General features: G+C 35.6%; 1 pseudogene; it reads right to left on the bottom strand.

The window, feature by feature from the left end:
- The window catches only part of LOC107657739 (dihydropyrimidine dehydrogenase [NADP(+)]-like), a 197,262-nt pseudogene extending 183,909 nt beyond the window's left edge, over positions 1 to 13,353 (bottom strand).
- Between the last annotated feature and the right edge of the window lie 308 nt (positions 13,354 to 13,661).

Genomic DNA, 13,661 nt, shown 5'->3' with positions numbered 1-13,661 from the left:
AACTCTTATCAACATTCATAAATGTTAGTATTGTAATTTTACTGTTGTTCTGTAAAATAAAATAAAAAGTAAGACAATAATAATGATAATAATCATTACAACAGCTCTGTTTTAATACATTTATTATAACATTCACCCAGTGTTCAAATTAGGATCTGTAATATTTTCTAATGTTTTAAAAGAAGTCTCTTCTCAGCAAGTCTACTTTTAATTGTACAGTAAAAAACAAACAAAAAAAAGCCTCATTCAAGAAAGGGGTCTGATGGCCAAAAATTATTGTTTTACTAACTTATTAATTTTAAGTGAAATTGTGCTTTGTTGGTATAGTGTCTGCTAGAATGTTAAAAATGTTCAGTGTTAAATATTTTTAAATATTGTTTTTTTGTTATTTTTTTTTTTTCTTTGAAAAGCAAGACAAAATAGTAAAAAGCACATTTTGGCTTTTTAATTTACGCAATGGTGAAAAACATTTTGGGCAAAATACATGGGGGAAAAAACTCTGTGTTCGGTATTCGGTATTCGGCCTTCGGCCTTCGGCCCAGTGTTTAATTTTGTTCGGTTTCGGCTTCAGCCAAGAATATTCATTTCGGTGCATCCCTACTTACAATGAATACAGGCAATTCACCCCCAATCCAGAAAGGGGCACCCGCAGCAATGCAACACTGTTTGATAACTGGCCGCCAGCAGAAGAACAGCGAATGCCATGAGTTGCGCACTTGAAAACAAAGCCCACTACTACCTCTCTCATTCGGCACAAATCCAAATATTCCATAATATTTCCATATTTGCGATGTAACATCTGAATGCTAAACTATTATTTATTATGTACAGATTTTATACATATATATAACATTATTGAAAAAAATTGTAATTTGTACTACTGTCTGTTCAAAATAAATGAAAAGAAACCGAGCATAGTAGATTTTTTTTTTCCTGTTGTACCGAAATCGTATCGAACCGTGACCCCCGAACCGAGGTACATACCGTACCGTGACATCTGTGTACCGTTCCAGCTAGGGCTTTTCTTCTTATTCTAGTTACAAAAGTGATTTAGTCAAGAGCAGTGGGAGATTTTCTCTCACTGTTGTTTGATTAACATCAATGGCAGACAGGACGAATATTGGACAGCTTCCCCTTTAAGATCGAAGTCCGGATCCAATATACTGTTACACATGCGCTTTCTCTCGCAACTGTTAACTAGTGATGCAAAGTCCGATTCAGTGGCCAGACGTGCCACATCACTGGCATGTGGATGCATATAAGTGTTTATGCAATCGGTCAAAGCCAATAAAGCGGCAAAAATTCTCACGCGCTCTATTAGCAGCTGATGCGCGGCTTACGCACTCCTCTCACACAGAAACAGAGACAACGTGCCCATATAGCTCTGTTGTTTGTGTTTCAACGGCCTAAAATCAGTTGTTTTAAACTTCAGTGTTTAAAAACGCGTGCAAACATGAAGTTTTCGTGACCACGCGCTCAGCATCGTGACGTGCGTGTCAGTGAACTACGGCTCTGTGTAGTAAATTCTGCTCCATCTGAAACCACGTGATGATGATTTCCTGCGGATTACAGAACTGGCATTACTAACAAAATGCGCATGACAGTCGCATTCGATTAATCGTGCAGCCCTAGTATAGACACAAAACATGTGACGTGATTTTATGGTAAGATGAGGCTGGTGGCGCAGAACTGGAGCAAACTCCACATTCATCATCCCATCACTACAACCTGCAATAATAGATGTGGTTTCACCAGATCATTCATGCAAGCTCTTTAACAAAAATGCAAACATTATGCCACAGATGATAACATGGCTTTGCTTATTGTAATAAGATGTTCCTAGCTGTGCAGTACTGTTGTTTCATTTGCGCATGCTGTTATTCACGTTTCTGCCTGCATCCCCGTGTAATGCATGTAAGACTGCTGTCATTCAAATTATTAAAAAGTATTGCCGTAAACAATGTATTTTGTGGCACCACGAAATAAACGATATAGCATAATATGAAAAGATAGACTTTTAATTTCGTCCATCCGATATATATCGTCAAATCGCCCAGCCCTACCTGGTGAACATACAATTCACTAAAAAAAAACCTTACTGACCCCAATTTTGAACATTAATGTTGAAAGAAGTCTATTGTAATCACCAAAGCTGCATTTATTTGATCAAAAAGCAGTAAAAGCATTATTATTACAATTTAAAATAACTTTTCAATTTTAATATATTTAAAAATGAAATTTATTGCTGTGATGCAAAGCTGAATTTTCAGCATTTACTACTCCAGTCTTCGGTGTCACATGATCCTTTAGAAATCGTTCTAATATGTTGATTTGGTGATCAAGAATTATTTTTTTTTAATATTATCAATGTTGAAAATAGTTGTGCTGCTTCATATTTGTATGGAAACCATGATACTTTTTTTAGTTTAAAAAAAAAACATCATATGACTTGGAATATAGTGCATAAGTCATATGAACTATGTTTATGGAGCTTATGTCATTTTTGGAGTTGGACAGGTAACCATTCACTTTCATTATATGCACAGAAGCAGCATAAACATTCTAATAAACTTCTCATTTTGTGTTCCATGGAAGAAAGCAAGTCTACAGGTTTAAAATGACATGAAAGTAAATTACAGATTATATCATTTTCATTTTTGTGTGAACTATTCCTTAAACACACTGATAGAATAGTAACAGACCCATCTACAATTTGATCTGGGTACATGTCCTAAGACCAGTACCCTGCAATTTTTTTTTCTCCCAGGGCTGGTTTTAAGGCAGTGACACATGCTTGAAACATTTATATGGCTATTAGCAGAGCAGCTGGTACTGCCCTTTTGCTGTCTAATCAATAACAGCACCATATTGTGCAATAAATTAAATTCACCATCCTCTTGCTGCACACCAGAGGACCTCCAATACCTTAGTATGCATGAGGCACTTCTGTTCTTAGCGTACACGGTGTGAACATGCAGTTAAAATTTAACTCTATAACACCTTAATCCCCTTGAACAGGACATAATTTAAAGCTACAAAAGTGGAGAATAACTAAACATCAGCTGGCAAGCCACTACCCTGTTCTGTCTTTGGCTCAGATCAATAGGGGAATTTCCACATATTGATCTACCGTTAACGAAATAAAGATCAGCAGTATCAAACACAGGCTTTGAATATAATTTGCTCTCCTATAAGCTTCAGAACAGTATATGAGACACAGCATAACGCATGCATAACGCATCAGATTTTCATCTGGGCTGACGTATACCTCAACGGCAACAAATATTTAGTCCACTTGAAAACTTGAAAATAATCAAATACCTCTGACATAGAGCCATTTATGTCTCCTTAAGGTATTACTGATATAATTAACAGGATACTGCACTGTCACATTATTTGATTCAACTTTGTTTACTACATAATACAAAAATAAATAATCAAATTAAAATCAAATAGTTTTCATAGGAAAACTGGTCAATTTGTTTGTTAAATCAAATTTATATTTTTTTCTCACATTTTTGAATCAAATGTATAAAATGAATTCTACCTAGATAGTTTTGCACTGATCAATCAACCCCTAAAAATGTAATAAAATTAAAAAATAAATAAATTAATGTAGTAGGATGCAAAACATGTTTCGATAGAGAAAATATGTCTTCAAAATTAATGTTTTTAAATGATTAAGTGATTAAAATAGTGATTAAAAAAATGGCACTATTTGCTAAAATTGATGTGATTTTAAAAATATGATTTCTTTAAAGGTTTAGCATTAATGTTTTCAAATGGAGTGATAAAAACTGGAAGAAATTTGGTTTTCAAAAATTCCAAAAACAAAATCTAATATTCAGATATTTTGGCACCAAAATGGTTTCCCAAAAATGACTTTTTAAACACATATATAATCTAATTCATTTACTGTCATTCCATTCAGATTGATTTACTGAGCACAATATTGATATAATGACTGAAACTCATAAAAACATCCTTCATGCATGATATTACTTCCGTCAATAAAACTATTAGTTAAAAAAAGGAGCTTGTGAGTCATTTAGCTCATTTTTGAAATGGTCAAGCCTTCACGTTATGCATGTCTACACCAGAGGAACTTTCCTAACCTTGAATCTTTCAAAACAAGACATTTCAATTCATAAAAAAATGGTCATATGGATTATAAGTCAGCAACTTCAGAGTACAGAGAAATGATTTTGGAGTCAGGCAGTGAAAGCAAATGCTTGTCTGACTTTCTCCACTGAGAATAAAACAAAAAAAATACATACAGATCACTCAATCCTTCCCTATTGCCGAGGCACTGAAGGCTGTAAACTTTGCTTGCTGGGAAATGTGGGTGGACAGCAAGGGAAATATGAGACTGAACAAAATACGTATAGTAAAATTTGACCAAATGGATGATACAAACATAATCAAATGTTCTCTTTCCTCGCTATACCTCACCTACAAGGCAATTAAGTGGTTAGTTTACTCTAAAGTTAACATATTTAATCATGTACACACCCTTATGGCTTTTCAGATCTGGATGATTTTGTTTCTTCTGTCCAATACAAAAGCAGATATTTAGCATAATGGCTGAGCTGCTTTCTTCCACAGTCAGCAAAAAATGATTTTTCAAAATTGTAATTAAAACAAAAATATAATTTCAGTCTTTCTACTTCAAAATTTACTTGCCGATTCTTTGTAATTATTTAAGAAATTTACTAGCAATTCTTGAGTGAATTTTTTTATGTACACTAAAAAAGTTATTTTTCAAAGTTGTAAGTAAATCTTATTGTATGTTTTACAAGACAATACTGTATCAGATTTTCTACTTCAAAATGCCACCTTTACTTCAATGTGTTACTTACCATATCTTTGTAATTGTTTGATAAATTAACTAGCAATTTCTTAGTGAAAATGTTTTAAATCCATTTTTGTCAGTATACAATGAATATGGATTGTGACCAGGAGCTGTCAATCTCAAAAAAGGGAAAAAAAGCACCATATCATATTCATAGTCTTCTGAAATCATTTGATATCTTTGTGTCAAGAACAAACTAAAATTTAAGTCGCTATTCACTAAAACTCTTGCCTGACAGTTAGAGTCACCATCCGCTTCAATTGTATGGAAAAGTGCGGCTTCAACATCATGCTCTAAATTGCATCCCACAAAAGAAAAAAGTCATACAGAGTGAGTAAATGATGACAGAACTTTTATTTTTAGGTGAACTATTCCTTTAAGGCAATCTGTGCTTTTTGTTTGTCTCTTATCCGTCCTGCAGAGGGCGTCTTAAGGTGCCAGTCAGCAGCGTATGAATCGTTTACTATCCCTCTCTCTGTGCCTGCTAGACCAGCTTAAAACCCTCCCCTCAGCCTGTCAATCAACATTCCCAGCCACTCACGGTGCAGCATTGGCACGTCTGGCTACTCCTCCTGCGAGGCGGTTTAATTCGGTAATGGCCAATATGCGCCAGAGCCTCATTATGCAGCATTTGAAATGGTCCCTGGCCATGTTGAAGCTCGAAAAACAATTAGCAGAGAAACAGAAAGGAAATTAACTGTAAAGAATCAGGGCTTGATGACCGAGGCTTTATCTGCTCTCAGTGGAGAAGAAACAGAGAGAGAGAGAGAGGGGGGATTGGGAAAAGGAAAAAAAGGTTCAATATGCCACATGCTTCTTGGGTGTGTAAACGAGCCGACTGGCCTGAGGGAGCCTGGGCGATGAACTCCACTGAGGGGGATTAAGTTTGCAGACAGAGATTGCAGCAGACAGAGGGGTCACATGTGATCAGGTGAATGCGTACGGCCCCCCCTGGGGGATCGAAGGAAGAGGGGGAGGTGGGATGAATCGTGCGGCCAGGTATGTGCTGGCTTTGCAGAAGGTTCTCTGCTTGCATTCAAGGGACGGTGGCTCTGTGACAAACCCCTCCATACCATCTCTGCTGTACTGATTGATTACAAGATCAGTCTGATCCAACCCTGGCAGAGGTGCAATTACTGATCCACCACTGCACCAAACAAGATGCCACGCGCAGGCCTGCCTGCATCTGAAACAGAGACGGCAATCAAAATACGACACACAGCAGGGTGGAATCAAAGTCGCTTTGAGGCAAGTCAGTTTGCTAGGTGGCATACAAACACAGCTGAAAATGTCCAAAATGCTGTCAAGATTAGGTTTCAGTAACATAAGCGTCTTATCATTGACCCATATCTATTGGTTTATTCAACAACACACAATATAGCCGATTTTATTCCAAATTTGAAATACAGGTCAGTGGTTTATAAGACTGTCCAAAACGTTTAAAAGACAAGAAAAATAGTATTTAAATGTGTCAATTTCTTAGAAATATAATCTTTGTATTTGTTAGATTCATTGGTTTTGACTTTTATGCCATTTACATATATAAACGTTCTATAATTTAAATAATATACAATATAATTTATATATATAAACATTCTATAATTTAAATAAAATATTTATAATTAAAAAGTATTAAAAATATATATAAATTAGAAATAACAAATATATAAATTAATTAAAAGATTTTAATTTTGTTTATTTATTGTTTAGTTCAGGTTGTAAAATGTCATGTGGTTTGGCTCCCTAAAATTATTTATGAATTATGAAAGAATTATTAACTTATTTTTTATATTTATATAAATTACTTCATACCTTTAAAATATATGAAATACTTGGAAATTACCTTTCAAATACATTAAATACTTGGTAATTAATTTCATACATTTTTCTTAACAGTCAATGTGTAATTAAAATGCGTTATTTAATGGTTACACCATGTGACGACTCATAAATGAATACTTTATGTAAATCAAAACCACATGAATCTAACATGAATACAAAAAGTACATTTCTAAGAACTTGACACATTTGAACTACAGTAGATTTTTTTTTTTTTAAGATTTGGGCACTCTACACATTGACACTGATATTTCAAATTTAGAATAAAATCGGTTAATAATGAGAGCAAAAAAAATGCTTCTTTACCAATATCATCTCCAAAAGATGCTAAAATTTTTTTTTATTCTAATTAGGTATTTTTCAGGTTAATGCTGGTAATGCACATAAACATTCTACAGCAAGCAAATGCTATCCAAAAAGATGATTGGCTCTTTTAACTGGAAGGCTGGACTTCTGTTCTGTATTTGTCCCATTCATTTCTTTATGAATGGTCTGTCTCTGCCTCTTAAGACTGTCTCTGGTTGAATACAGCAGCTTTTTGGCAACCTTTGCAGCAAATATTTATTTGTTAATGCCACGGACTTGTAACAGGATTTCAGTTTGTCATACGCTTTGATAAATGGTGCAAATACCAGTTGCACACGTACTAGGTGATAAAATAATCAGGAAACACGATTTTAGGACTAATGTCTGCCTGTAGGCGACCTCACCTCGAACAGCAGGGAAGCAGCTGAAGCGTCTGCGTGGTAAGCCGGCACAAATTGTACTCAAAACATCCAACATCCATTCCTGATGCTAAAATTTCCATCTACATCGTGCAGGGGGTAAACAGAGTGAGGGAGATGCGAGATGTTTTGCAGCTACAGACTTAAGGGTTAAAAAGCAGAGCGCTTGCAGCCTCAGTGATTTGTAATAACATGCAAGCTTTTCGAGTGGTCAACTATTTCCATAAAATTTCATTTGCATTTTATTTTGGAGCAATCCCCTGTCAGTGTTCCAGACGTCTGATGAGAGCACGGGCCAGGAGAGGTGCAGAGGTCTGCCAGCGGAGTCATACCTCTTTGTTTAAATTCTGTATTGCTGTGGGTTTTTTAATGAACTCTAATAGCAGTCCAGGAGGATTTTAATTCATCTACATGTGCGCACAAAAGGGTCCCACATTTAGAGCTTTCAGAAGTGCGGATGGATATTAAAATAAGACATCTGACAGAACTGCAGAAAAATTGAGGATTTAATTGCTCCAGAGATGGCAATTATTATGAGATTTAGAAAGCCATTTTCAATGGCAGACAGGAGTCATTTAGTCCCAGTCTTAAGTGCAGCGAAGAGCTGAAGGTCACGTCAGTGTTGTCATTACGGCCTGAATAAAGATGCTAATGAAGGGCTTGACTTACTCTCCTCTGCTCTCCATAAAGGTTGCATTAGTGTCGCCCGGCATGGAGACGCAGCCATCTTTCCTCGTATTAACATGCGATGAGTTTCATGACGAGAGCAAGTGCTAAACATTTTCCACCTTGCGTAGCTTAACCAACACCATTATGTCTACAATCAACCAGACTGCAGACGCAAGGTACAGTGAGCAAATACCCTTTAAATGGTGATGTTAAATAAGGATGTAACCATAACTGGGTGCTATTAAAATGGACCGTAAATGGACAGTTCTCCCAAAAATGTCACTCAACCACCCTCATGTTGTTCCAAACCTAGGAGTTTCTTTCTTCTGTTGAACATTGAAGAAAGGTGGTACCCAAACAGTTGCTGATAGCCATTGACTTCAATTGAATTTTCCATATTTATTTTGTGTTCAACAGAAGAAGGAAATGCATACAGGTTTGTAACAACTTGAGGGTGAGTAAATGATGACAGAATTTTCATTTTTGGTGAAGTATGCCTTTAAATTCTCTCAAATCAGCCACCTCCCCTCATTCTAAAAAACGGTTTTACTATACACATTTTAAATCTACTTCTGTCACTTTCTGCTACAACAACACAGTAAAACGTTAAACAAAATTTAAGATCATCACTCATTGCTGTAATATAACACATCAATGAAAAGAAAACTCCTACTCAACAACTGGAGATATATATTAGATACATCCTTGCCAGAGGCTATTTCAGAAAATGGCGGGGAGCAAATCGGCCATGGCAAAAGTAAATGACGCCTATGTTTTTTTTTAATTGTCTTAACAAGTATAGAATTATAAATGTCTGCAATGCCATCTACTACACTATACTGTGAAATCCTATACAAAGACAGATACAATAAAAGAGAACAGCATGCAGTTATGAAGAAGATGTGAGTATGCATTAGGGTAGAGATTTGGTGGACAGAAGTTTACAGCATTTCACCAATATTCCACCCACCTAAACAAAAGCTTGAGGATTTGATGTGTAAGACATAAATATTTGTATTATAACTTGCAGTGTTAGTTGGCTGATTCTCGTAAAGAGTAAACCCAGATGTGAACACCCTTAAATGTAACCATTTCTATTAGCAGCAGAGTCATGCAGCCCTACATACTAAAATGTATATTTTTTATAATTATATTTTTTTTAACTTTATTAAAATATTTTACATCTAAAATTTTTTTTAGTTTAGTTCTAAACATTTTTTTAAAGTTCAGGAACCCCAGCACTAGGATGCTAAACCAGACGCATCCTTAAACACAGCAAGCATATTCTGAAATCTCTGGCTTTAACACCAAAGTTGGCTTTTACCTGTGGAGCGAGAACAACATGCTGCCAGATATCCGATTGGTTTGCCTAAACACATGCACATGTTGAACAACCTAGAGTGCTGGAACAGAAAATAAGCATACACTTAACTTGTTTACTCCCAGTTACACAGCTTTAGTGAAAGTAGTACAAAGAATTTTAAAGCATATTACTGCTGCATTGTTGAATGTGGAAAAAAGCACCTACAAAACAAATGTTCGTCTCTTTGTTTAATGGAAATGTCAAATTATATTAAAATTTTGTTTTTAAATAAAATAAATGTATTAAGAAATTCAATTCAGTTCACAATGATTTTTATAACGTATTTCACAAGACATTTTTTTCAAAGTAGCTTTACAGAAATTGCACGATTCAATGCTACAATGTCATTAAGAGCTAATTGCCCAGAATTTCCTTTAGTCTTTATGTTAACAGTCAATCAAAATGTCTTTAGAAATGCTGTGTATTCAAGGAAATGTAAATGAAAACATCACAAATTATCCATGAAAGCACTAAATCTACATCTCTGGTGCTCACCACGTTGAATAACATGGATGTACAAAACAAATTAGACAATTAGAGAATGCTTTAAAGAGTTTATAACCTTTCAGTTTAAGCACTTGTGTGTTATCATTTCTGATATATGCTGTAAAAGTTTCCAAAATGTTTAATCAAGTCATGTTCAAGCACAACCTTCGCCTCAAATCTTAAATCTAAATGTAATAACCAATGTTTGGCTGCTGATCAATTTTATCACTTGGCAGCTGGCACTCTGAATATATCTTTTTGTGAAGCTTTTAAGACTTTTCTATAAAATCAAATTTGCTATTTTAGCTCTGTCACAATTCATTGTCAGACACATTATTGCAACTCAATGAAGGAAAGACAAAGGATAAAGTTAAAATCGGCCAGTCACATTGACTAAACATCAGTAGAAAGCTGACTGAACTGTTAGTATAGGCCACAGAGCCAAAATAGGTAACAGTGAAATACAGAGATAGCTGCACTTCCTTATACTCCTGATTTAGTTAATGGAATAAACTGACATGTGATTCTCACATGGTTAGCAGTACAGTTTATTAACCACATGGTTGTGAGAAGCATTACAGCATTGCAGTCTGCAACTCAGACCTAACTAACCGTATAATAACTGGGAAATAGGATTATCTAGACATGCCATTATTTCCAGTGTGTTCACTGCTTGTTTGGATCGCAATACTCTTTACAAGAATGAGAGCTGAATGCCAAATAAATGCAGAAGCTGTTTAAGGCATGCATATACCATTAAAACACTTCAAAATGGTTTAAAAGAAATCCTGTGTATACCACTGAAATGATTGCCAACAATTCCATTGTGCTTCAACACACATAATTTGTATTCAACTAGTGGAACAGAATTTGTTATGGCAGCATTCCAGGAACACTTTCCTGATCTTAACAACCAGTATCCTCACACCCACAGAGGATATGTTCAAAACAGCACACTAGCATACTACTCTCATTATTTTTGCAGTATGTATACTGTGCACAGTAAGTAAACCTTCTGTATGCACAGAATGCCACTCCTCTGCAGTGAATGGGTGCCGTCAGAATGAGAGTTGAAACGGCTGATAAAAACATCACAATAATCCACAAATAATCCAGACGACTCTAGTCCATCATTTAATGTATTGTGCAGTGAAAAGCTGCGTGTTCGTGAGAAACAAATTCATCATTATGGCATTTTAACTTTAAACTATCACCTCTGGACAAAATACCAGTCCATATTCCATAATAAGACTTCCTTAAGCAAAACATCAAAATCCAATCCATAGATTTGTTTAGAGCTGTTTTCACTTGTAATATTATGCAAAATTATGTATGGAGGACTCCAACATTGCTTCTGACTATTTAGCTGAATGCAGTGGTTTTAAAGTTAAAAGTGTCTTAATGATGAATTTGTTTATAGAAAAAAAAAAGCTTTTCACTTCACAACAGGGTTGCACGATTAATCGAATGCGATTGTCATCAGTGTTGCCAACTGCTTTCAATTGAAAGTAGCCAAAACTGGTTGATCTATATAAAGATTAATGTAGATCAGTGGGCAAGATGAGAACTTAGATAAGGTTTGTCCAAGGAGTTGCTATATTTGTCCCTAAACTTTTGAAAAAAGTCTCAAAAGGGGCGGGGAAGTCGCTAAATCTAGCTACAAAGTAGCTAAATTGGCAACACTGTTTGTCATGCGCATTTTGTTAGTAAAGCCGGTTCTGTAATCCGCAGGAAATCATGTCGAATCGCGATCTCGATTCCATTTTGATTTATCGTGCAGCCCTGCTTCACAAGATATTAATTGATTAACTGGAGTCATGTGGATTACTTGTGGATTATTGTGACATTTCTGTCAGCTGTTTGAACTCTCATTCTGACGGCACCCATTCACAGCAGAGGATCCACTGGTGAGAGAGATGTACTGCTAAATTTCTCCAAATCTGTTCGGATGAAAAAACATCTACATTTTGGGATGACCTGAAGGAGAGTACATTTTCAGAAAATTTTAACTTTTGGGTAGACTTCAAGTTCAAATGTGGCCTAATATACCTCATTAATATTAAACAAACAAATATATTAACAATAAAAAAGAGAGGAAAGACTCACTGTTCTTATGTCAATTCTTTGTTCCTGAAAGTTTACTTCAATATTTACATGAAAAACATTCAGCAAAGTTTACTTCATTGAGAAATACTTGAAGGCTACTCTGGCCATTGTTTGATACTGTAATTTTTTTAATAACCTTAATTATTTTTATGAGTGTGTCCAATAGCATACTAGTTTTTGCTTTGGTATTGTGAAATTTCACTGGAATCATTAGGGCATAGGAAATGTAGCTTGTTGCCACAATCCAACATGATACATTTGATCAACCATTAAAAAAAACAACAACATCACAACAGTTACTGTAAATTGACAAACCACTAAAACAATGGACTAAAAACTCCTACTAAATAATATGCACTGGCCCACATACAAAAATAAAATAAAATAAAGTATGCAGAATATAGTGTATACTGCATTATGCACTACTCTGGTACTTCAACACAGCCACACACAAACACATACTGTACACAGCAGGAATGTTGCATAAAGGGTTAACTGACCACTGCAAAAGAGTCAGTTGTGGATTAAAACTGTACAAAATGTATTGTCATGAAAGACTGGTATCAGAATACAAAATAACCGACGTTTGTTAACATGAGTGACTTAAGAAGAAACTTTTGACCTGAAACATCCAAATACTGCCTGAACTTTAACACTTCCAGAAAAACAACAATGTAAACACAGGACTGCTTTACTTTTAAAGGGAATTTATGGACATTAATAAAGTTGGATAAAAAGTTGAAGATTTTCTCTTGAAAATGCACCGATTTAACGCTAAGAAATAAGTCTTCTTTAACAAGTACTGCATTAATGTTTAGTATCACAGATTCATCTTATAGCACATCAGACTGGCAATATAACAATACGGGTTCATTTATGTTATGATACACAGTGTTTATACCTCGATATCCGGCAGCTCCTTGCTCAGCATTCGTGCCATATTTCCTCCAAATCAAAACGAATGAAGATGAAATGAAGCCAGAGCAATAAAAATGCTTGTATTCCGACGATAGTCCCGCTTTCCAGCCGTACAGGTTTACTTCCAGAGTTTACTCGTCGTCTTTCTTGAGAAACTACAGGATCCTTTCGCGTATATAGTCAGAATTGCTGAAAATCGTCCACTGCGACATCGAATTGACAGTTAAAGCAACCACATAGATGTCTAGAGAGCTCTTTGAGGGGCTGGTGGGCACCTGTGGAGGGTCTTTCAGACGGCAGATAAAGTTTGTTAGACGCTAACTTTCTGCACACCTGCACAGCGCGTGAGGACGCCGTGTTTACTTGGTCAAGTCAGGACGGGGTTAAATGTAAACACAATGGTAACATATCCCTGCCTTGAAAATTGTATTGGCATAGTACTGTATTACCACTACTACTATTATTTTTACATTGGTCCTTGATAAGGTGTTGAGGCTGGCTGCCAAGGCGTTGATATTTAGTTGCAAGCTGTTTTGAAAGCTTGTTGGCCTGTTGCTATAGGGTTTCTAGGGTGTTAGGTATGTGCTGAATTAGCCTACCTTTTATTTGTTAAATATATGTTAAATATGTGTAGCCCCGTGTTTAATGATCCGGGCTGGTAACTTAATGGTTGTAGGTTCAAATCAGTCAATTTCTGCTAATT

Source organism: Sinocyclocheilus anshuiensis, unplaced genomic scaffold (assembly GCF_001515605.1).
Source record: "Sinocyclocheilus anshuiensis isolate Anshui unplaced genomic scaffold, SAMN03320099.WGS_v1.1 scaffold119, whole genome shotgun sequence".
Taxonomy (NCBI): Eukaryota; Metazoa; Chordata; class Actinopteri; order Cypriniformes; family Cyprinidae; genus Sinocyclocheilus; species Sinocyclocheilus anshuiensis.
Note: the sequence above shows the minus strand (reverse complement) of the source record. Positions and strands in the feature narration are given on the sequence as shown.